The sequence below is a fragment of the Petaurus breviceps genome, unplaced genomic scaffold, assembly GCF_028583685.1.
Source record: "Petaurus breviceps papuanus isolate PSGF00001 unplaced genomic scaffold, PetGlider_PUasm1.0 90667, whole genome shotgun sequence".
In the NCBI taxonomy this organism is placed as follows: domain Eukaryota; kingdom Metazoa; phylum Chordata; class Mammalia; order Diprotodontia; family Petauridae; genus Petaurus; species Petaurus breviceps.
The window spans coordinates 8,607,512-8,632,766 of record NW_027187302.1 but is presented as its reverse complement, the minus strand read 5'-3'; the positions used below and the strand labels follow the sequence as shown (position 1 = coordinate 8,632,766).

At 40.1% G+C, this 25,255-nt stretch overlaps 1 protein-coding gene across 5 annotated transcripts in view; it reads left to right on the top strand.

Annotated features, from left to right (window-relative positions):
- Positions 1 to 9,766: 9,766 nt before the first annotated feature.
- BACH2 (BTB domain and CNC homolog 2) overlaps positions 9,767 to 25,255 on the top strand; it is a 429,780-nt gene continuing 414,291 nt past the window's right edge. For 2 of the 5 annotated variants that reach the window (XM_069065156.1, XM_069065155.1), the window contains exon 1: positions 11,689 to 24,553. The gene's annotated coding sequence lies outside the window, so the exon portion shown is untranslated. The other 3 variants (XM_069065157.1, XM_069065158.1, XM_069065154.1) reach the window with 3 other exon arrangements.

Below are 25,255 nucleotides of genomic sequence, written 5' to 3'. Positions count from 1 at the left end.
GAGAGAGAGAGAGAGAGAGAGAGAGAGAGAGAGAGAGAGAGAGACAGAGAGACAGAGAGACAGAGAGACAGAGAGAGAGAGAGAGACAGAGACAGAGAGAGAGAGAGACAGAGACAGAGAGAGAGAGAGAGACAGAGTCACCAAGATAAAATTATCTGGATTACATTTTCCAGAAGAATATGCAGGCACCTGCTATGACATCATCAGTTTCATACACTTGATGAGGTGAGGAACACTGCCAGGATAGGAAAGGTTTTTGGTTTTTTTTTTAAGGCTATAGTTGTCTTGGGGAAGGAGATGGTGGTAGAAATTGAGGCAGCAGGAGGAGATGAAGAGAGAGACATGGTTGTCATTGACCTGGCCATAGCATTCTATAACTCTGCCTCCTTGTATAAAGAGCATTGAAGACTATAAGATATGTGGGAAAAGGCTTGAATCTATCTTATTCCCAAGACATTAGTACCCTATATGTGGAGAGAAGTCAACATTCTCTAGTTAGAACAAGATCAGAGGGGAAGTGGTTGAATAGAATAGCTTTAGACCCTAATCTTCAACACGAGTGCCATGAATAATCCCTCTCCCAAAATGTTGGGCTACCAAGGAGTTAATTGGTGGTGATTTTAGGCAAAAAAAGCTAAGAATTTGGGAAACTATGAAAAATAATGAGATTGGCATGTGCCTGAGCCCATCGTTTTATAGACACAGGTGAATCAGAAAAGAGAATAGCAGACCTGCCCCATGATCATGCCAGACAACTTCAGTCCAGGGGCACAGGCAAGAAACACAGACTACCACCATAAAAGACTAAAATTTCAAGGACATGTTGAATCAAACAATTTCCCTGGCATTCCCTTTATTATGACTCCTTTATATAGTGCTTTAAGATTTTTTTTTTATTTTTTTATACACATTTGTTTTTAAAGCTTTGAGTTCCAGATTTTTTCCTTTCTTCCCTCCTCACCGACCCCCACTGGGAAAATAAACAATTCAATATAGGTTGTACATGTGTAGTTACACAAAACATTTCCATAGTAGCTATATAGTGAAAGACTAACTATATTTCCCTCCATCCTATCCCACCCCTCACTCATTCCACTTTCTCCTTTGACCCTGTCCCTTTTCAAAAGTGTTTGCTTCAGGGGGTGGCTAGGTGGTGCAGTGAATAGAGCACCGGCCCTGGAGTCAGGAGAACCTGAATTCAAATCTGACCTCAGACACTTGACACACTTACTAGCCGTGTGACTTTGGGCAAGTCACTTAACTCCAACTGCCCCCCAAATATTTTTAAAAAAGTGTTTTCTTCTAACTACCTTCTTCCCCAATCTGCCCTCTCTCCTATCATTCTCCCTCTTATCCCCTTCCCCCCTATTTTCCTATAGGGTAAGATACCCAATTGAGTGTGTATGTTATTCCCTCCTTAAAAAAAATTCAATGAGAGTAAGGTTGTCCCATTCCCTTTTACCTTCCTGGTCTTCCCCTCCATTGTAACAGTTTTCTCTTGCCTCTTTTATATGAGATAATTTACCCTAATTTATCTCTCCCTTTTTCCTTCTCCCAATATATTCCTCTCTCACCATTTTTTAGATATCATCCCTTCATATTCAATTCGTCCTATGCCCTCTGTCTATGTATACATGTACATATATATGCCCACACTCACATATATATTTATACACACCTATACCCTCCTATACATACATGTATATATACATAGATTGTGTGTGTATATACATATATACATATATATATATATATATATTTCTTCCCTTTAACTGTCCTTATATTGAGAAAAGTCTTATGAGTTACAATTATTGTTTTTCCATGTAGGAATGTAAATAGTTCAACTTTAATAAGTTCCTTATGATTTCTTTTCCCTGTTTACCTTCTCATGCTTCTCTTGCTTCTTGTATTTGAAAGTCAAATTTTCTGTTCAGCTCTGTTTTTTTCATCAAGAATGCTTGAAAATCCTCTATTTCATTGAATGATCATATTTTCCCCTGAAGCATTATACTCAGTTTTGCTGGGTAGGTGATTTTTGGTTTTAATCCTAGCTCCTTTGACCTCCAGAATATCATATTCCAAGCCCTTTATTCCCTTAATGTAGAAGCTGCTAGATCTTGTGTTATCCTGATTGTGTTTCCACAATACTCAAATTGTTTCTTCCTGACAGCTTATAATATTTTCTCCTTGACCTGGGAACTCTGGAATTTGGCTAGGATAGTCCTAGGAGTTTTCTTTTTGAGATCTTTTTCAAGAGGTTATTGGTGAATTCTTTCCCTTTCTATTTTGCCATCTGGTTCTAGAATATCAGGGCAATTTAACTACAGAATTTCTTGAAGGATGATTTCTAGGCTCTTTTTTTGATCATGGCTTTCAGGTAGCCCAATAATTTTTAAATTCTCTCTCCTGGATCTATTTTCCAGGTCAGTGGTTTTCCCAATGGGATATTTCACAATGCCTTCAATTTTTTCATTTTTTGGAATCTATTTTATCTATCTTGATTTCTCATAAAGTCATTCGCTTCCATTTGCTCCAATCTAATTTTGAAGGAATTATTCTCTTCAGTGGGTTTCTGAAATTCTTTTTCAATCTGACAAATTTGGCTTTTTAAGGCATTTTTCTCCTCATTGGAGGAGGTGGAAACCACAGCCATGGGGAAGTCCTGTTTCTACTCTGCTATTTTGGCTTCTCCCCCCCCCCCCAGTACTTTAAGATTTACAAAGCATTTTCATCACAACAATACTGTTATTAACTCCATTTTACGGATGGAGAAACTGAGGTTCATAACAGTTAAGTGGCTTGCTATGGTCACATAGCTAGTGAGTGACAGAACCAAGATCTGAACCTAGCATTCTTGATATCAAATCTAGTGCTCCTTCTATTATGACATGCTAGCTCTCATCTCAACTAAGTCTATACTAATTTTCTGGCTTCAATCTCCTCTCCTGAAACTGGTTTCACACTGGTTTCCCTTATCTCAGTTTACTGGATCTTTGGAACTCCAAATTAGCTCTTAGGCCAACCCCACACTGGCCTTTTGATTTGTGCTTATTTGACTCTGGAGTTGGACTCCATCATTCCTCCTAGGCTGGGATTACCCCTCCCTTGCCCCAGTGTTTATCCAGTATTTACCAGCCCTTCCCTAGGTAGTATCTGACATCATGAAGTAAATCCCACAGATGAAGTTTCCTTTTTTATTTATCCCCTCCTTTCACACATAGAATATACATAGGCCTAAAGAAAAGAGACATCAAGAATTAATTTATCAAAAATCCAAAAGTATTTTAAAGTGTTTGTTGGGCATTCAGTCTTATGAACCTGGATTATAATATCACAGGGATCATCGAGGTCATCTAGCCTAACCTTCTCATTTTACAAATGAGGATACAAAGGCCCAGAGAGGATAAGTGATTTGCCTAACATCACAGAGGTAGTAAGTGGCAGAGCTGGGATCAGGTAAAGGTTAAAGAAGAAGAAATTGTCTTTGAATTTCAGTTCAATTCGATTCACCAAACATTGGTTGTTTATTACAAGGTAATATCCTAGGTGTTGTGAAGGAAGGAGGTACTAAAATGCCAGGCTAGCCAAGAGATAATAGGGATGTTACTAGAGAGGAAGATAAATACCCTATTATCTAACAATGGAACTTGGTAAAAAGGAAAACTGAAAAGAAAACAATTTTTCAGTTTTTCTCCACCTCTGTCCAGCTGGGGTCATCTCAACAAGCTAAAATCCAACCCACTGGGAAGTTATGTTGAATTAATGCAAAAAAATTCATTTAGAAGTCTGTATCATAGCTTTGAGTGTAGTTAAACATAAGTCAGTTCATCAGATCTTGGAACAGAGGTAACTATGCTGAGTACCAGCCTTGAGGCACACCTTACAACTCCATACCACCAATCTGCCACTACCTTTTCCAGCTTTCAAGAAAAAGTAAGGGAGAGTCATTCTTTCAAATGTATCTGGTCCATAGTGACAGTAGCGTTCAGCAAGACTGTTCATTCCAAGGGGGCTGCAGTTTAATCACAACAAATGTTCTCCTCCTCAATGTATCCCATCCTTCCTTGAGTTAACTGAAGACCTAATTCAAGCCCTGACATGTATCAACTGGATTCACATACTCTTCTAACAACTAAAATGCAGTTGAGTGAGTTCCCTCATAGATAGGGCTGTGAAAAATATGTCTAGCACATGACCCAGTGGAAAGATCATTTCTCAGAAAAAGCTGATGGGTCATACTTGGCCCAAATCTTCCATCATTTGCACAAGCAGTTGCCACTGGCTTCAGGATGTGTTACACACAAGTGGTGACATGAGAGCCAGGCTGGCTGAAAACAAGAGTTGTTGACAAGTGTTCAGGGTGGATTCCTTCAAATAATAATATATCAAAAAAAAAAAAAGACCTTCAAAAAAGGGATTGGGAAATCTGAGTACAATCATTGGTTACATTAAAGAAAACTTTTGCCATTAGCTAACTTGACTCTGTGTACTTCCGAAAGGGTGTAGCATGGGTCCAGGAAATGAATTCAACTAGAAATAGGTTCTTATAAGAGTTATAAAAAAACCAAAGTTCAAACTGGGATTTATTTTCAAACCCTTATTTAAGAATTATCTGACTAATTCTGGATCCAACAAAATTTATTCAAATTTTCAATAAGCAACCAGTGGCTGTGGGTATTACTAAAGAGGCTAGGGGCAGCTAGGTATTGAAGTGGATAGAGTTCAGGGCCTGGAATCAGGAAGACTCATATTCCTGAGTTCAAATCCAGCCCCAGACACTTCCTAACTGTGAGACCATGGGCAAATCACTTCACTCTGTTTGCCTCAGTTCCTCATCTATAAAATGTGCTGGAAAAAGAAATGGCAAACCACCCTACATTCTTTACCAAGAAAACCCCAAATGGGGTCAGAGTCAGACAGAACTGAACAACTGAATAATTGGTTAGTTAGTACTCATCATCAACCCAATTCCTTTTCTTGGAAGATTTAATGGGTCACACCTTGCTATAACAATTGGCTCATTTTTTGGCCTATAGAAAACAGAATGGACTCAGGTCCACCTGGTTTCCTCTTTGCCTCTTCTGTGGAATTTATATCAAATGAAAAATTAGGAAGTACAACCACAATAGCTCAGTCTCCAGCTAGAAAAATTCCTAACATTTAGGAAGGACTTTGGCTCTCTGAACGAATTTAAAATTTTGTATATCTCAACTAACGTTATGTTATAAACAGACTGCTTTATGTTTGAGACAAAAATCAGTATACAAAAACCATTTCGATAAAGGAATCAAATTTAAAAGCATTTACTAAGTACCTATATACCAGTCACTGGGTTAAGTTATTTACAAATATTATCTCATTTGATCCTCAGAACAACCTGAGGAGGTAAGTGCTATTATTATCTCCATTTCACAAATGAGGAAATTGAGATTGTCAAGAGGTTAATTGATGTGCCTAGGATCACAGAGCTATTGACTAAGGTTAGATTTTAACCCAGGGCTCCCTGGCTCCAAGTTCAGTGCTCTGTCCACTGCCCTACCCAGCTGCCTCTATGAAGACTATATTATAGTTATCAGTTACTATAATGGAGAGGTAATGTTGGGGAAAGAGAAGATCTGTTTTTGGAACTTCTATTATTCCTTGAAGAGGTTAATAAAACCAGTCACCTCACTTGACTTTCCTGAGCTGATATACCTATAGAGGCCCTCTTTTTCTCTCCATTCTTTTGATATAGCTCAGCCCTGCTTTCATTTTCTCCTTCTGCCTAGTTGTCCATAGACTGCCTTTTCTTTCCGGCTCCTCTCATTAAGTCCTGGAAGAGACTGAGAAGATTGATCTCACTGTTTCTGCTGCTTAGCTCGTGAGGTTCTTCTTCCTCCTGGTCTCCTCACCTAAGAACACCTGTGTATGATTCAAGTTCACCTTCTGGCTCCAAAATTATTACAGTCACAAATTGCTCTCAGGAGCTGAGAGGGAATGCTTGTGTCTCTGAACCATGAATCCCAGGATGCCAGTCATTTCTCAAACCTCTATTTCACTTAAATCATAGGCTTATTTATTCAAAATTTTTTATTTTTTGAGGAGGGGGTAGGAGAACAAAATGAGATGGAGAGGAGTAATGATCTTCAAAGTTAGCTGAGATGAGGTATACTCAGAGGTTATCAAGCACAGAGTCCCTTCATAGCCATGGATGCAGAGTGTACTTAGCGTAGTAGGACTTGATAGACCTTGCACTGTCCATGTTATCCCCTGGAGAATCCAGGCACCTCCACAGAGATATTTCTCTACAGAGAAATATCAGTGTGAGACTTTGGTGGAAGGCTACATAAAATCATCTGAATGTCTGTTTTCATTTTTCCTCTTAGAGACCTAACTTCAGGCTTTATTTCTATAGACAACATGATAAGACTGGCTCCACTCATGAAGTATTGTTTCCAAAATCCTTTCATTTTTAGTCATTTCAATGCTCCAGAGGACAAAGTGGGATAAGATTGGGAAGAAATGGATGGTTTGGGGAAGACTACATTTCTTTGAGAAATGTAGTTGTAGGGAGTTTAAGGGTACACTGAACAAAATATTGCACCAAAGCACTCAGGTTCTGAGACTTAATTGATAAGTATAAGAAGGTAAAAATTTGGGTTAGATATATGGAGACTAGTGATCGTGATTTCTTAGTTTAGCTTTTGTTCTGCCTCAAATTGATATATAGCTAAGCCAGAGAGAATTTTAGGAAATTGTCTGAATTATCTAAACCCTAAGCCATTCAGTGATATATAACAGGAGACTCTGAACATCAGTTCAGTCCTAGGAATTCACAGAGACATAAAATCATACATTTTGAGGAAACGACTTTAGAGGCCATTGAATCCAACCTCTTTAGTTTATTTATAAGAAAACTGAGGCTGAGGGAGCTTAAATGACTTGTCCAGAGTCAGACAGCCAGCAAATATCTAAAGTGGGATTTGAACACAGATCTTTCTAACTCTAAGTTCAGTGTCATATTTACTCTGCCTTGCTATGAAAGATAGGTTGAAGAGTGGGGTCACTGATGGGCATCCCTAATGAAGTATAGAATTGGTTGGCCAATACTTTCTCCTCCTTCCTTCCTGCTGGATAGGGGTAAAGATGAATTCTTCCCAGACCTTTTCTATCTCCTCCCTGAGGGAAGGTGTAGGGCAAGATGTAGGATGTAACAATCTTTTCTCACCATCTTCTACTGCTTTTCACCTTTCTCCTAGAGATTTAATTAACCCCACAGTTACAATTAAATTATCTTTTAGCCTACTGGCCCTCAGGTCCAACTGATCTCCTCCCTCCACTATCTTATGGAGTTTAGAACAATTCAAAAATTAGTAGTAGCTCAGAGCCCCCAGATAAGAAAACTCCTAACTAACAGTGAGATCCTAATTTAACTATTTTTAATCTCTAGCTAATACCTGGCATCTTTATGTTACATTTAAGTTAAAAGAAGCAAGCAGAATGTTATGGAATCTTTTATTGGACTTGTATGGGGAAAGAGCTTTTTTGGAAACTATTTTTGGAAATTCCCTACATCTTTGAAGAGGTGGCTATAACCAGTAGCTTTAACCTAAGTCCTTGCTGGAAGATGCTAGGGATGGGGGAGGGGGACACAATGGCCCCAACTCAATTGATCTACCCTAGCTCAATTTTCCCTTTGATTTCTTTCAGCTGTTGCCCATATACTATTGATTCCTCCTGTCTCACTTCTTTAAGTCCTAGGTAGACCTTGGGACACTGTCTCTCCACTATCGTTCAGGTCTTTTTAAGTCTCCATGTAATCTAAGCTTGAGGATACTCTACTTGGATTTTATTTGCTGGATATGGTGGCCGTGACTAAGGAATTCTCAGTTTGTCCTTTCTAGGACAAGCTTTTAACCACTGGCTAAAAGAGATAGCTAAGCTGGCGAAGAAGTTAACATACCAGTACAAATTATAAGATCAGCTAAACCCAGAAGAGCAATATGCCTAATGAGGAACAGGCTGAGCAAAGAACCTGTAGCCAGCAAGAAACAGGTCTATCCAGCTAGTCCAGTAAAGTCTGCAAAATGCTAAGTAAGAAGTGGGCCTAGTTATAGCAATGTGATGATATCATCAGAAGATATCAGAGATCCTGCATCACTGACATTATAATAATAACATCTAACACTAATATAGTATTTTAAGATTTGCAAAGTACTTTGCCTATATTCTTTTATATGATCCTTACAATAAATCTATAGAGTAAATATTATGATTATCCCCATTTTATAGGTGAGGAAACTTAAGCTGAGAGAGGTTAAATGACTTGTATAGGCTCATCCAGCTAGCAAGTTTCAGAGGGAGGATTGGGACTTAAGTCTCCCTAACTCTAAATCTACCACCTTGCTGCCCCTCTACAAGTATTTCCTACAATGTGGGACTTTCATTTGTAATCCTATGCATGCCCATTCATTTCATTGATAGTACATATATTTGTGGGAAAGAGTACATAAGGTTTATAGAGGGAATGTTCTACTGCAAATTTTCTTACTAGGTTATATTATTAAATTCACTTGCTTTAAACTGTGTCCTTTAGCCCACAAAGCAAATGTAAATGAATTGGTAGGGGGCTTGGCTTGTGAGCTATCCTTTTGAGTGAACCTGGACCCAAAGAGTTGAACTTGGTTCACACTTGGGTGACCCCATGTGTGAAAGAGTAGTACTACATAGTCAAAGAAGTGGCTATATTTAGGGGCTAACAAGACTAAGTATAGATATCAATGAAGATTTCATTGAAGTGGTCAATTCAGTAGACCTATAAACAACTCCAGGCTGAAAGTTTCTAAGTCAAGTCACTCCAGATTGCAAGCAACGGAAAGCATCTCCTCTTTTAATCAGTAGCTATTTGAATTCACTCAAGTTTTCAGGAGGACTTGGTTGGAGTTAGAATATATACTTTAAGAAATTTACTTTGGGAATAAGATTTAAAATGTAGCTGTGCTCATATTGAATGCAATGATCAATATTGGTTCCAGGGAGCAAATGAGGGGTCAAGGTAGGGAGCAAAGGAAAATTCTGGAGAATTTGCCAACAGTGAAAAATCCTAGATCATATTGGGTATCAATACTATCACTAGGTCAGAATTCCTTTCTTTTGCATATTACAAAGCAACCTCTTTTATCCCTTCCATCTCTGAATTGGGTCTTCTGATTCTAAATCCTGTTCTCTATCTACAATTATCATAAAAGCAACATTTTTGAGGAAGTGTGGAAAGAAACTATACTGTGAGTCTGGAAACGTACTTAAGATCTGGCTCTGCCACTGGAAAATGGTGTGGCCTTAGCCAAAACACTTCCCCTTTTTAGGCCTCAGTTTCCTCACCTGTAACACAGAAGCAGTGGATTAGATGACCTTCAGTTCTCTGATTTTGAGGCAACAAGGTATAGCTATTCCCTATCATAGCATTCTCCAAGCTTAGGGTGGTCTGTTTCTTGGACATCTATGCATTTTAAGTGGAAATATCCTAGACAAAGCCCTTTATTCCATTGGAAAGGATATATTTAAATTACATCCTTATCTGAAGAATGTTAAATGCAAGTTTTTGGTAGATATTTTTTAAATTCCCCATATACTCTTTCACTGTTTCTTCAGCATATATTGGTAACTATTTAATATGGGAATTTATGTCTCTTCTCTATCCAGTGTGAGGCAAAGTTTTATAATATTCATTAAAAATCAATACCACATGTAATAATACAGAATACTACATGTACACAAGGGGGCAAAGTTACTGCTGTTTAGGGAAACGCTGAATTTCCTGGCTTTGGCAGGGTAAAGTTGCAGCCACCAGTCCTGTACTAACATAACCTTATTTTATTGCAAATTTATTTTCATTTTGAGTCCTAATTACCCCCTTTAAAATCTCAAACCACCATCAAGGTTTGCTCTGGCACTAGAGCACCAAAAACACTTGGAAGTCAAATTACACCACCCTGGCAACCCCCAGGCATGAAAAGAATGGAAAAACCTACTGGATACACCTTCTTGCAACGAAGTGGAGGCTGGTGCTGAAGAAGTTTGAAGTAGAAAGGTAAGATTTAATTTATGCTCTTCATCTGGCCCACATCTCATCAAAAAGTCCTGGAGTAGGGGAGTCCCAGATTAGCTTGAGTGATTCCCAGATACTCTCAGAGGCACACAATTAAAAAAAAAAAGTGATTGCATGCGGGACAACCCGAGTCCCAGCTTGGAATCACTTCTCTTTATAGACTGCAAACGTTAAAATGTCCTCAGCCAGGAGCTCCAGGCTCCCAGTAAATGGGCTTACCCTGGTGACAATGGGATAGATCAGCAGTATGCTACCACTTTGGTACTGTGCAGCATCTTTTGGCAAGGTCAAGTTCCTTGTCATCTCCCCTCCTCCCCCAACCCTTTGCGGGGAACGCTTTGAGATCTCTTTTACACACACACACACACACACACACACACACACACACACACACACACGAAAGAACCTACTGAAAACCAGACACACGTAGACTGCCACACGACACCCTCCCACTGGCCAAAGGGATTTCGTAGTCCCAGCATAACCCTAGGCTTGGTACATGCATGGACACGGGACCCGCCTGGAAGCGCGCGGACCGGGCTAGCGCAGATCTCTCTAAGCCCTCGCGAAAACCCGCGCGAGCAGGACAAAGCGCGAGCTGGCGCGAGCAATAGGGCGGCCGCTGCACGCGGGGAAGGAAAGCGGCAGCGGGCTGCCGAGGCAGCAGGCGGCGCCTTGAAGCGCGCGCCACCTCGGGCGAGCCAGCGGAGTGCGCGCGCCCGGGGCCCTCCCCCCTCCTCTTCCCCTTCGCCAAGGCTCCCTCCTCCTCCCCATTTCCCTCCCCCGGCTCCCCCTCCCCCCCGTGCCCGAACCCCGAGCGCTATTCGCGGAGCGGCTTACGCTAGTTTCTGAGCGTACGGTACCCCAGTGGCTGGAGAGGCTGCGCTACCCGAATCCCGTAAAGTTATTGTGAATGGGGAGTGGGGTGACGTCAGCCCCCGAATGTCAACAATGTAGCGATTGAGAGTGTGGGCGTTCCGTAGAGAGAGCGCGAGCCAGGGAGAGCGAGTAACAAACAGAACCGAGGAGCAGCCGCCTGATCCGCCGCCGCCGGAGCAGCAGCAGCAACAGCAGCAGCAGCAGCAGCCGCCGCCGCCGCGCACGCCGAGGCTGCGAGAACCGCCGCCGCCGCCGCAGTAGCAGCAGCAGCACCACCCGCCACCGCCGCCGGACGATCAAGCTTACAACCGCCACTGCCTCCTGCAAACAGCAACATTTAACAGTATAAGCCCACGGCGGAGCTCGATCCGTGCGTGACACCGATTCTTCCCCGCCAGCCAAACCCCCCACCCCCACACCCCCGGTCCCCTGCAGCCGCCTACCTCCTCCACCCGCTCTCTCGCCTCTCCCTCGCCCCTTCCCTTGTTACATTTCCCCCCTACCCCCTCCCTTTCCCTACTGAGTTGGGGGGGCTGGGAACGAGCTGCCATGTGATGCCTGTCTGACCGGGTTTCACTCGGTAACCCCCGAACCGAAAGCCACACACCGGCTGGCCGGCCGAAGCCGGGGCCGGGGGGTGGGCGGGGGGTGCTTGCAAGCCTGAAGACGGCAAGAGAGAGAGAGGGAGAGACGCAAAGTTCCTGGAAAAGGTGAGTCCTCTTTTTTTTCTTTGCAAGCTTGCCTTTTCCCAGGCGCTTTGATGACGGGGGAAGTTTTCGGCGTGGCTGACCTTAGGGGAGGGGACGAGCCCTTTCCAAAGTGGGAAAAGGGACACTGGAGGAGAGGGTGGGGGACGGAGAAAGGGCGAAATGGTGAGGGGACTAGAGCGGGAGAGGACTGTGTGGTTCTGGGGAGAAAGAAAGGGGAGGGCGAGGCGGAGAGAGGCAGGCGTAACCGGAGTGGGAAAGGAAAGATCTCTTGGGGTCCGTCCGGCTCGCTGAGTGTGCAGCGAGCGATTCTTTGCAGAGCACCCTCCTCTTCGGCTTTTATGACATTTTCTGGGAATGGGGAAGGAAATGGGAGGTCTTCCCCCACGGACACTGGATGTGTGTGTGTGTGTGTGTGTGTGTGTGTGTGTGTGTAGAATTTTGCCTTGTCGTTTGCACTAGGGGAAAATCTGTTATTATATTCCGCATGTGTCGATGGGTGTTTTGGAACAGCAGGGGAGGAGGAGCGGAGGGTAATAAGTCAGGCGTGCGGGAGGATTTAGGGAGGTGTTGGGGAGATAGGTTTTTGTTTTGTGCCAGCGGAGCAAAGCAGCTGTCGGATCCGCAGGCCTTTTAACCCGAACTGGGGGTGGTGGAATGGACTGGCCACCACCGCCACACCACCACTCCTCCATCCCTTTACTCGGTCCTCTTCTTCCTCCCTTCCCCAGCCACCACCTTCCTCTTTCCCTTCGCCGCGCTTGAGCCCAAGGCTCGAAGTCCGCTGGCCAAGACTTGGCCCCCTCCGAGCAGTTTTCGCGTCAGCTGTCATCTATCTGCTGCCGCCGCCGGTCAGCTTGGACTCCAGCCGCCGCAGGCGTGGGGAGAATGCACAAGTTCGGTGTCAGGGAGAGAGGAAGGATTGGAGCCACCCGCAGCAAATTCTGGCCCTCGGGGGGGTGGCAGGGGTGGGGGATGGAGGGGAAATCCCCAAATTAGTCTTAGTGAGAATGCTGCTTGTGAGAGTGTACATTTGGCATCTCAACTGGAGTGAGGCTTTCAAGAGGAATATCCTTTTAAACATCCTCCTGCAAATAAAAGTGTCATTACTTTCCAACCCAGCTCCGCTCTGCTTCTCTCCCAGAAATCCTAAGCTTCCCTCTGCTGCAGAAGAATTTTTATTAAAGATTTACACCTCCCACCCGTAAGCCAGAAAATTGTCAATCAAAAGTGTTCTGGATCCCCCAGGGTGCCTTTCCCCTGCCCCCCCACCTCCACCCCTCCTTCAGGCACCGTGAGTCTCTGACACCGACCGACCGGACTCTGTGGAGGCAGGAGTTTGAAAGGAGATGGTGGCTTTTGTAATTCATAAACCACCCTCCAAGCACAAACCTTAGGGAGAGGGAAAACAAATGAGCATATTGGTGACCTCTGTCTAGCTCGAATTCGAACCCTACCTTCCCATGGAAGTGCTGACTCGTGTAGTGAGGGTGTTCGCTCTTGTTGGGTGGTGATGTGTTTATATTCCCTTATTGTAGGTGATGTTTGGTGTCTTGCACTTAGTCATCTCTTAGACGATTTTTACAACTTGCATGAAGTTTACCGTGGCTTGAGATACTTGGGTGACTTTTAGTGTCTTTGCTGGATATTGGAAAACCCAGCCTGCCAGCCAGCCCTTTCCAAACTGGTGGTGTGCCAAGGGTAGAACCATCTATTAAATAGTCCATCTCGGAAAACCTCAGATCGGAGCAGTGCTCCGTGGTTAGAATTGCATTTCTTAGACATCACCTTTGGTGATGAATTTCTCACGCTCTGTGTAAATTTCATCTGTTGAGTGTATTTAACTAAAAAGGGTAATTACTTCAAATAAAAATCCTTTCTTGCCTAGTGGGAACCCTGGTGAAGATGATGCTTAATGAGATATTTTGCTTTTGTCTGTTTAGAGTAAAATTAGAGATGTTAACTCTGATAACGATTTTCTCAGATCATTAAAATGTAACATGTAGGAAAGGCAGTTTGCTGCAGAGGCTCTGGCTGTCATGAAAGAAACTAAGTGTGAAATCATGCTTCTTTCCTTTTGTGGAACAGGCTATTTTTGTAATCCAGAGGGTGTCTTTCTTAAAAATGCTTTGGTTATTGTGAGATCACCCTACCCTGATTACAGAAATACTGGCAGTTCTGGAGTAAACTGCATTTTTCATTCTTTCAGGTAATAATAAATGTGAGTCAAAAATGACATCTTGTTAGAATCAGTCTTTAGTATGTAAGAAAGATTGCTAAATTACAGTGTTGTTATTCAGGCTGCTATCGTTAAAAGTATGTCAGCATTTTCATTAAAAATTCAGTTTTTCAATAGTTTATAATTTCACCATAAAACTTTTAGTGGCAGAAATGCTTTACACTTGGAAGATCTTTGCTTAAAGCATTCTGATTTTTTTAAAAAATGGATTGATTGTTTACTTTGTTCCTCTTAGTGCTTTCAAAACTTAGACAGTATTTAAATGGTCTGATAGAGATGGAATTCAAAAGTGTAACTGCAACAGCATAGGGTAATTGCTTTCAATATTGAGAGTAAAAAAAATAAGTTGAAGGTTGTATTCACACAGACTTTTTATATTAAGTATTAGAATGATTCACATGTGTTATTTGGTTCCTAGCAATGAGTGCTTCTTTCTGAAATTTTGACTGTTTCCTCTGTAGGTAGATGAAAATTTCAGTTATTGTGCACACTGATGTATGTATAAATACATTTTTCATACATATCTTGACTCTAACCAAACTTAACGGCACAATTTTCTGATAGATTTATAATTGTTTGCAATTGTAAATTGCTAATTTACAATTTACAAGTTGTCCCCTCAAAAAAAATGAAAGAAAGAAAAAGCAAGAGATGAAGGTAGGTAGGGGGAAAGGTCTGTTTCTAATGGTACTGGTGACTGGGAAGAAATCATTTATCATCTTTTTCTTGAATTGTTTATAGCAATTCCCTAACCTTGCTTCACCTCTTGGGGCCTTTGTGTAGGGCTTAATTATTTGCAAACTGCTTTGAAATCCCCTGATGAAAGGCAGCATATAAGTGCAAAAAGTATTGTTATTCAGATATGGATGTTAATGAGCCATTACAGTTCTTCAGGAAAATGTCTCTTCAAAGATGGTAGGAAACATTTCCACCTGGTAATAACTGCTTAAAAGTAGGTTCAGATTACCAATGAGATAATTCACTCCAACCATGTCCTCTTCAATTTGTTGCAATTCATTTTGTGATCAAAGTGAGTTGCGTAGAGCCAGATGGTCAGGTTCATGTTCACATCTATGCTGGGCCAGTACTTCACTTCTGGACCTCTTTAGCAACTCTCTGTAGAGCTAGAGGGAGTGAGTTATTCATTTGCATTTGTGATGATCACATCAGAGAGCCTCCTAGGAGGCCAACAAAAGGTTTTAGACCAATTTGCATTGTTAGTAATTATTTCATTCTAGCTTGATTTCACTGGTATGGACTCAGACGGGCAGGTAACCTAGCATGATGGATCAGGTTCTTCTTTTGGGGAATACATAGTGAAATTGGCTCTGGCTTCAATTTTTAGCAGTGATACTTTTGCGACTAAGGGGTCAAAAGAATTGAGGAGATAGACAAAGCTACCTGGCTTATATAAGCATCCCCATCAGCTTTCACATATACTTTTATGAATTAATGGTATAAAAATATTAATAAATTGTAGTAGGGACACAGATGAAATCTGAGAAGAAAAACATTCCAGCTTTAGCAGTGTGATTCCATCTCTTACTACCCTCTGCTTCTTCTTTTGCTTGTTATGGACTAAATATAATACAGATATGTGGTTCAGTGGAGAGAGCAGTCATCCTGGATTCACCCTCAAGACACTTTCCAGCTTTGTGACCCTGGACAAATCACTTAACTTTTCTTAGGCTCAGTTTCTTCATCTGTAAAATGGGGAATAAATAATACCACCCACCTCCCAGGGTTATTTTGAGAATAAAATGAAATTATACTTGCAAAGTGTTTCAAAAGCCTTTGAAATACTATATGGATGCTAGTTATTATGGATATGTGGCATTGGGATATCTGAAGGCTATATTCATTCATTTTTTCAGAAAGCCTTTTATTAAGGATCTGCTATGTGCAGGGTAATGTATTAGGTACTGAAGACCTGCCAAAGATGAATAAGACAATGTCTGACCTTAGAGAATTTATGTTTTAACAGAAAAGGTTATAATAACTAATAATAGTAACGAATAACGATAGCATTTACATAGGTTTGTAAAGTGCTTTACAATATTATCTCACTTGATCTTCAAAATAAGCCCAGGAAGCAAGTTCTCTTATTCCATGTAGAACAAATATGCATGGGGTGAAGGTGCAGGGGTTACTAACAGAATGCTATATAAAGAAGCTTCCCGATTTTAGAATCAGATTGTGATTGATAATACTTCCCCCCAAGTGATTCCATCCACAAATTGAAAATTGAAATTTCTGTGCAGGGAATTTGATCTCTCCACTCTTAGAATCTTAATCTTCCTTCACCCTCAAACATGATATGTGTGATCTCTCCAGTGAAACCTTCCCTGAACCCCCTCATTGTTTAGCCCCTCTTCCTCCTTAAGAATCTTATTTATATGGACTTTTTCCATATTCATATTGTGTTCTTGCCATCATCTTTCCTCCCCCAAAATGTATGCTTAATTTGAAGGTAGAGCCTGTCCTTTTGTCTTTGAAGCCCTAGCATCTAATACTATGCCATACACTTGGAAGCTTGCTTAATAAGTGTTTGTTGAAGTTGTGTAAAAAGAAACTAGGCTTAGCTTGGAGCAATTTGAGGTCAGGGTAGTTGCACTGAAGCCTGGGAAATAAGTCAGACATAAATTTAGGAGGATAGCTTGGCATGCTAAATTCAATTTAACAAACACTTATTAATCACTTAACAGCGAATTACAGTGATAAAGACAAAGCCATAGATGTTAGAATTATATAGAACCAGTGGCTTAGTGGAAGTTGAGAACTGGGTTGCAAGGGAGCATGCCTGAAACTTTGGGCATTTTAAATAGCTATCTTGTTAATTTTCTTCGATTTTTAAACTAATTTTTTTTCGTTTAATAAGCATTTTATACAGCTAATTTGTATAATGCCAAACTTTCTCCAAGGTGAATTTAGCATTTTAATGTTACTAGCCAAAATTGATTCAGAAGATCAAGTCATTTTTTTTACCTATATGTCTGTGTCTAGACTGTGTAGCTACATCACAAGACATGAGTTTTGGGTGATAAAAGTGAGTTAGTATGGTGTAATTGAAAAACCTTTAAATCAAAGAGCCTGGGTCTGAAATCTGACCCTGCCAAATTAGGAACCATGTAATGTTGGACAAGTCTCTTTATCTTTCTAGGCCTCAGTTTTCTAATCTCTAAAAATAAAGGTATTTCCTCATCTGTTAAATGATGGGATTGAAGTAGGTGCACTCTAAAGTCCCTTCCAATATTAAATTTAGTTTAGTTTACCTAAAGAATATTAAATGATGCTTTGTTGTGAAGTCAATATATAGTTATTTTAACCTTTAAAAGACAAAAGAAAGTCAAGGCAAGCCAGAAACTTGGGCTTCTTATCTGGTACTAGATTCTCATAAGTAGTTGACTTATAATAAATACTGCTATACCCATACAACAACATCCTCTGTATTGACCATAATATTTCTAAATAATATGTAAATTGGTCCATATTCTTTTTCAACTTAATGGTATTACTGAAGGACATAGCCAGCAATTCACTCTTTTTTTCTCCTTAGGTTTTCTTCCAAAACAATAAATCACTTCACTCTGAAAGCTCTTGTCATCTCTCATCCGTGCCACTGGAATCAGTGCCAAAACATCTCTCAGCCTTCCCAAGTGACTTTGCAATCAAGGTTCAGGCAGAGTGTAATCCCTTGGTAATGTCTCCTTTGTATCTTATCCTCATAATAAATTGGTCTTTGGATCTGTGATCAGTCCTTTTCCTTTCTGTGTCTCTGTATATATTATTTTCTCCCTCAGCTTACCACCCTTTTCTCATGGCAATCTCTAAGAGTAACAACAGATACCGTAATGGTTGGGGCAAAAAAAAAGAAAAGAAAATATATTTGCCAGTCACATCCCTCTTGTTTCATTTCTTTCCTACTTTACTTTTTTAAAAAGTTATTTATTCCTCTACTTTCTAGTCCTGTCATATCTCCTTTCTCTCTCCTTTCTTCTTGTTCTAAGCCTTTGACTGCCACATGACAAACTCTGGCTGTCACCAGAAGAAAACATTTCTAGTCCCTTGACAGTTTCTGATTCTAGTCTGTGACATATTACTGTCTTCCTTCTCTATGGTCCTTTTCAAATCCTTCTTCCCAGCCCTTTCCCCTAGTTTCTACAGAAGCTTTTCTCAGTTTTTTTTTTCTCTTATCCCCCCACAGGCCATCTCAACTATTACTTATAAGTCCTCATCACATAGCTAGACTACCTTTATTCTTTCTTCATTTTACATGTGGGGGAACCAGAGTTAATGCGACTTGCCCAAGGTTATTGAATGAGTCATTAGTGGGATTGGAAAATTGAATATCATGATAACTATTCCATTGTTCTACCTATTAGCCCACATTATTCTTGTTTTCAAGATATCTCTTTAAAAGTTTGGCGATTTTATCAATCAGTGTGGATGCTCCCCTTCCAGCAGTACATATCACCACCCCTTCCTTCACACATTAACAAATAGCTTTATGAGTTGTGGTGGTCAAAAAAAGTCATAATCATAATCATGAGGTGGTCAATCTGCTGGTAATGAGCCTGTCTGAATTTAACTAGGCTGGTCCTCAGAAGTTAGACCCACGTAGTCAGTGAGCCCATATTTGGAGCTTTTTGTAGGGCCCCTCTGAACTTGTGTTCTGTGGGAATATCTTAGAGGGCTCCTAGTCACACCCTCACCATGATCAGCATCAGAGTAGGACATCACTGAAGGCCCTTCACGATCGTATACAGTAATTACTTACAGAACATTCACTTTTACTACTGTGTCCAAAAACATTCATTACCTTTTCAGACTCTGCAAATTGTTAGTATGTGTGTAGCTCCTCACCAAATGGGCCAAGACTACAGAAATGCCTCTGTTGAGGCAGCTTATCACTTTCTGACTACTGTTCTGAAACAAAAGTGCTTCTTCCTTTTTCTTTGAGGCAACATGGTGTGAAAAAAGTATCCCATCTGGACTCAGGGGATCTGAGTTTGAATCCTGCCGTTGCTGATTATTATTGGTGTGACTTTGAACATCCCATCTGGACTCAGGGGATTTGAGTTTGAATCCTGCCTTTGCTGATTATTATTGGTGTGACTTTGAACAGGTTGTTTAATCTCCCTCGACTCCTGTTTCCTCATCTGTAAAATTAAGATGTTGTATTAAATCATCTTTAAATTACCTTCTAGCTCTGAATTTAGGAACTTAATTCTTCTAGCCCTATTAATTATCTCCCATTTCAGAAGTCTTTACCTTCCTCTCTCTGTGACCCTGAAGTCACTTTGTCCACTTTGGCTTATCATAAGGTGCCTGAAAGAGGGCCCAGAATTGCATTGCCAAGATTTAGCTGTGTCTTTTTGACAACTAAAAATAAAGTTGGTTTTTTTTAAATTAAAAGCTATGAAAATAATCAGTTACCATACCGGGGGTGGAGGAGTCTAAATCATATTCTTTTTAAAAATATTTTTTAGCTTATTTCATTAAATACTTACCAATTACATGTAAAAAAAAAATTTTAATGTTCATTTTTTTTAGATTTCAAGTTTCAAATTCTTTCCCTCCCTCCCACCTCTCCTCCATCCCTTGAGAAGGCACACAATATGATATTGATTATATATGTGAAATCATGTAAAATATTTCCATATCAGCTATGTTGCAAAAGAAACCACACAAAAACTCCAAGAAAAATAAACTAAGTTTTTAAAGAGTATGCTTTAATCAGCATTCAGAGTTCATTAGTTGTCTCTCTGGAGATAGCATGTTTCATTGTGGCTCCTTTGGAATTGTCTTGATTAGAGTAGCTAAGTCTTTCACAGGTGATCATCCTTACAATGCTGTTTTTACTGTGTACAATGTTCTTCTAGTCCTTCTCACTTCACATCAGTTCATATAATTCTTCTTAGGTTTTTCTGAAACTATCCTACTTATCATTTCTTATAGCACAATAGTATTCCATCACAATCATATACCACAACTTGTTCAGCCATTCCTATTTGATGATTTGATGCCACAGAAATTCCCTCAATTTCCATTTCTGTGGCACCACAAAAAGAGATGCTGTAAATATTTTTGTACAGATAGGTCCTTTTCCCTTTTCTTTGATCTCTTTGGCATACAGATCTAGCAGTGGTTAAAATCATATACTTGATGTGTAGATATCTACTCCTATTTTGAGCATTTAAAAATTTTTGATCATTTTTACATGACCAGAAATTAAATGGGCAGAAATCAAACAGTCTTTTAAGTCTCACTTCCAAGCTTGCTTCTGTAATGACAGTTTCTATCCAAAGTAGGCTAACTGCCCTTGGAACAGAGTATTTGAGAGCCTTTGCATGCCTCATTATCCAAGACACTTGAATGAAGATCTTGTAGTAAATTATTAACTTTTAACTTCAATAGATCTGTGATCTCATCAATGTGAGTTTTTGCACCAGATGCACACCTTTTTACCCTGGGTTGACTCCTGTCCCTTTACTCCTATAAATCTTATTTAACGTAGGGTATCTACCCAATGTCTTAGGAACTTTTTTCTCAGTTTCTTAACAATAAAAGGATACCAGTATAGCATTTGGGCTTTTCTGTTATCCCTTGCTCTAGATATACCTCATTATCCAGACATCTTTGTCTTTGATAGTATCTTCTTTATATATTCCTTCTAATCAGAATTGCAGGTGGGCAATAGAGACTTGTAGGGTAGACATAAATAGGCCACAGCATATATTACCAAAGACTAATTGCCTGTAAGGGTTGTATATTCTTTTAACAAAACTAATACTATGATTTATCTCTGTTTAAAAAGGTTATTTTTGGAACATAGTATATTTTTAAAATTCTGAATGATGGTCACAGTTTTATCATCTTGTAATGTTAGGAAATTATTTACTTTTATGCAAAGGATGAAATAGCAAAATGATTTCTCTATGAACTGGTATTGTCTGTGCCTTGATGCATGTTCTAATAATGGCATTCTTTAGATGTATGTATCTTGTTGCTCAGTTAGGGGACAAAGAGTGAGAATGATAGGGAGGTAGAGGAATGTATCAACTTAGTGTCTTGGATGGATAGGAGGAAGGTGAAGTGAACAATTCTCCCAATAGGCATGTTAATATACTGAGGAAGAACACTTGATTTAGATATAATCATTTTGAAAGCACCATATTATCAATACTGGCTTCCAGTAATAGATAAAAGTAGGTGACCTTTATTCTCATTATAGTCCATTTCAGGGAAATATTGTCTTTACAGATTAATGTGTTGCAACTCTTTAGTAAAGGTTTGAATGGATTTTTGAAGAACTAAGCTGGGGTAGTTCAGTGGGCAATGACCCTCAGGTTACCTGTGGTTTTCAGGGTTACTGTTCAGAATGCTTTTTCAAAGGTCTGTCCATTTTGGTTACCACTTTTTCATTTTCAGCCAAAAGATATTCCCAGGCAGATGTCTATATATTAAGTGTACATTCAAAGTTCTAACTGAGAAACTATAAAATGTCTGAAAGTAGTGGGCTCATTTTTGGTATTTAGTCGAATTGGGAATCTTTGTAGTCAGCTGAATAGTGATACTTAGTGCGTCACTGTTGGGGGCTTTCTGTGATTTTTAAAAAATCAAGTAGATGAGTGCATACAGAATTCTATGCAAACAATGATGAGCTTAAATTAAAGCTGCTGATTTACTAGGAGAATTACTTGCATTGATGTGAAGAATATATGGGTTCAAGATTCCATATTATGCAAATCATTGAGCACTGAAGAGTCAAACTGTGAAAGATATGAAATTAAATATGTCATATCTTATTGCTTATTCAGGGAAGAAAATTTAGGTATATTGGGAAGTTACTCTTTGTTTTCCATTCATCTTATGTGAAGAGGCCAAAGTCAGAGCTGGCTCTAGACAAAATTATGATTCAAGAAGTTAATTGGTTTTTTTACATTGCTAATCTTCCTTTTCTGTACCTTTCCCCTCTTTTCTATCGACTTCATTTTCCAATCCCCTACCCTCTACCTGGTTTTTTCATATACTTTTCTCTGTTGCTTCCCCTCTGAAAACAAGTTTTCAAGAGAGGAAGAAGCAATGTGATATAGATGACCTGTCTGAGCCTTATTTTCAGCATCAATAAAATGAAAACTTTGGATTAGATCACCCTCTAAAGTCCCTTCTACTAAATCCAGTGATCTAACGAGAACTCATGTACTCCAAGGTATAAAGAGACTTTCATTTGATACATTACTTCTCATCAGGGGTGTTTGCATTTTAATAGATAACAGGTGAATTATGCCAAATGACTGGTAAAATTTCAGACATGAACTGGTTGGTGGCATTTTGGGAAGCAGAGAAGGCCGGTGTGGTAAGCAGTCACCTGCTCAAAAGGCCATTCCTGGTCAGAGTAATCTAACTATACGGATTAGAGGATAATAACTGCTTTGGTATATAAAGGAGAAATGGCTTTTCTTTCATGTTATAATAAACTTGACAGGGAGCACCACCTTTCCCTTTATTCTTCCAAATACTGGACTTGGTAGCATGTACATTATAGCAAGTCACTCTTTTATTTGACATTTAAACTAAGGCCTCAGGCAAAAGTTACCTGGTCTATAATTAGGAATTCTTGTCACTGTCAGTGAACCTGAAATTCTTTATCATTCTTGAATATTTAATTTTAATGAAAAAAATAGCAGTAGCATTGTTTTTGAGATATTTCTTTCTCCAAGTTCTTTACAAATCACTCCCTAGCACCTTTTTTCAAAACTGTTATAAGAGGTAGTGTTATTTATCTTTTATCATAAACAGAGGTAGCTCCTGGATATTAAGGAACTATATGGCATGATTCCTCTAGGACTCAGGGGTGGGGAACCTGTACCCTCAAGGCCATATGTGACCCTCTAGGGCCTCACGTGCTGCCCTTTACTGAATCCACACTTCACAGAAAAAATCCGCTCAATAAAAGAATTTGTTCAGTAAAACTTGGACTCAGTCAAAAGGCTGTACCCAAGGACCTAGAAGGCTACTTGTGGCCTTGAGGCTACAGGTCTCCCCATCCCTGCACTCCCCCCCCCCCCCATGAGATTATTTATATTGAAACACTTTGCCCACTTATAAATATCTCATATGTATTAATGGTTGCTTCACATTCCTAATTCCCTCCTCTTACCTCCCCCTCCCCCCAACAAAGCAAAAACCAAGCTGTCCTGGGCCCATTGTACCATCTGCTGGCTAGTGTGGGGAACTTCCTCTTTTCTCTTTCTTTTTCTCAGAGGTATTGTGTCTGGATTTCTTTACCTGTTTTCCACTGGCCTGGATTCTGCTAATTCTACCTCAATCATTCTTGGCCTCACACAAGAATCCATCTCCATTAACTCCTCTGCTTATTTTGTCGGGATTTCTTCCAGCCTTTGCCTAGTGACCTTAGGAAAACCTTTATCCTTCTTCTGTCTGTAAGACAAAAGATGACCGTAATCATAACAGATGAGTATAAGAACAGGAGAGCAATATAAATATGTCAAGGAATGGGTGAGCTACATATTTTGAAGTGAAATTAGACATGATAACCAGTACCACACATCCCAAGGGCCTGGAAACAGTCTAGATGTCACCTTCAGAATCTCCACAGATGTTTCCATGCATCTTCTCCATCTCTTCTAATTAAATCTGCCTTTCCTCAGGCACCAGCATTCAGTAGAAATAAAAAACTATTTCTTATTCAGTTTTCTCCCCATTTTGCTTAATCTCTAGTACTGAAACATTTTCTGCTAATTTTAACTGCAGGTGTATAGTATTTCAGCCCTATTATGGCATTTGTGGGACTAGGCTAGAATTCTTACTGCCAATTATAACATCATTTCTTAAGGAAAAAAAAAAGTTTAGCATTTCAAATAACTGACTTATGCAAGAACTTTTGGGACATCATACTGCCCATTATATCAAAGCGAAGATGCCTTGTTCAGTTATAAATCTCCCTAGCAGTGATAAATACAAACTTTCCACTTGTTTTCAGTGTCTCAGTATTGTAGGTCTGAGAATAGTCCCCCCTGTGAAAAACAGGAACTGTGCTTGTCTGTTACCAGTTCTTGTGGTCTATATAGCAACTATTTTGCTTTTTCAGAAGGGAGGGAAACACATTTAAAACTAATTAAATAAAAGCAGCTAAAACTAAGTGACCCTTGAGACTTGAGTGCAGCTGCTCATCCCAGCATAGCATGGAGAGTGAGTTGTTGTTTTATTATCATTTATGTAGCAGTGGTACAGATTTATTTAGCTCTAAACTGGGAAAACAGGATCTGTAACTGTTGAGGTGTTTCTCTTCATTAATTTGCATGTGCCCTGTTTTTATTTAGTGGGGAGGTGTGTGCACAATATGTATGCAAGGGTAATTTAGCACGTCAGCTATTTCCTACGAGTCGCTCTTGCTGACTCACAAGTCTGCTGCAGTTCTCAGCTGGCCTCACTGTAAACTGCCCACAAGGGAAGATCAAGACTTCAAGAGCTCTCAGTGCCATGGAGTTGCTCAGGGGTTATTTTCAGTTCTGTGGTCACTGGTCGGCCGGCCTCTCTTCCTCTTCCAACAGCCAAAACACAATCTTTTGGTTGAATAGTAGGACATCAGACACTTTCGCCTGTGTTACAGGCTAAGTAAGTAGCTTGCCATTTGTGAAAATGTTTTTAGGAGAACTGATTCTTGCCTCATCTTATTTTCTTGGAATCCTTGAGGTATAGGAAAAGAGGGGGGGGGATGGGAGAGAGAGAGAGAGAATGTGTGTGTGTGTGTGTGTGTGTGTGTGTGTGTGTGTGTGTATGTATTGGGAGAGAATAGGGAGTAGAGAGGGATAGTCAGAATGGACAGAGAAGCTTTTCTTGCCTTTTCCATATAGAATGACTGTCTTTACACATTAACACCAGAAGGAGCTTCCCAGAGCTATTCATTAGCTTATGTTTTCCTGGTGTGACACCTGACCCACAGCTTCCATTCCTGAAAGCAGGGATACACAGAGGTTGGTCATTCCGCTGCCTGTGGAGGCTATTTTGTGTTACTGAAGTCCTCGAATAATGATAGGCTTAGTTTATATCCATAGTATTTTACTGGGGCAAATAAGCTGAGCTCAGTGTCGTGGGCCATAGCTAGCATTTGTTTTGAGTGTTGGTTTCAGTGTTGTTTTCTGAGTTACATGTTGCTTATCTTCATTGAAAAGTGTGAAATGCTTCTTTGAGGTTTCTATGTAATTTTCCTCTTGTTCCTACAAATACATCCCATATCAGCCTAAACTCTCTCCAGATAGATGATTAGGTAAGATCAGTTAGCCTGAGACTATTTAGCACAGAGGTGAATCCCTGGAT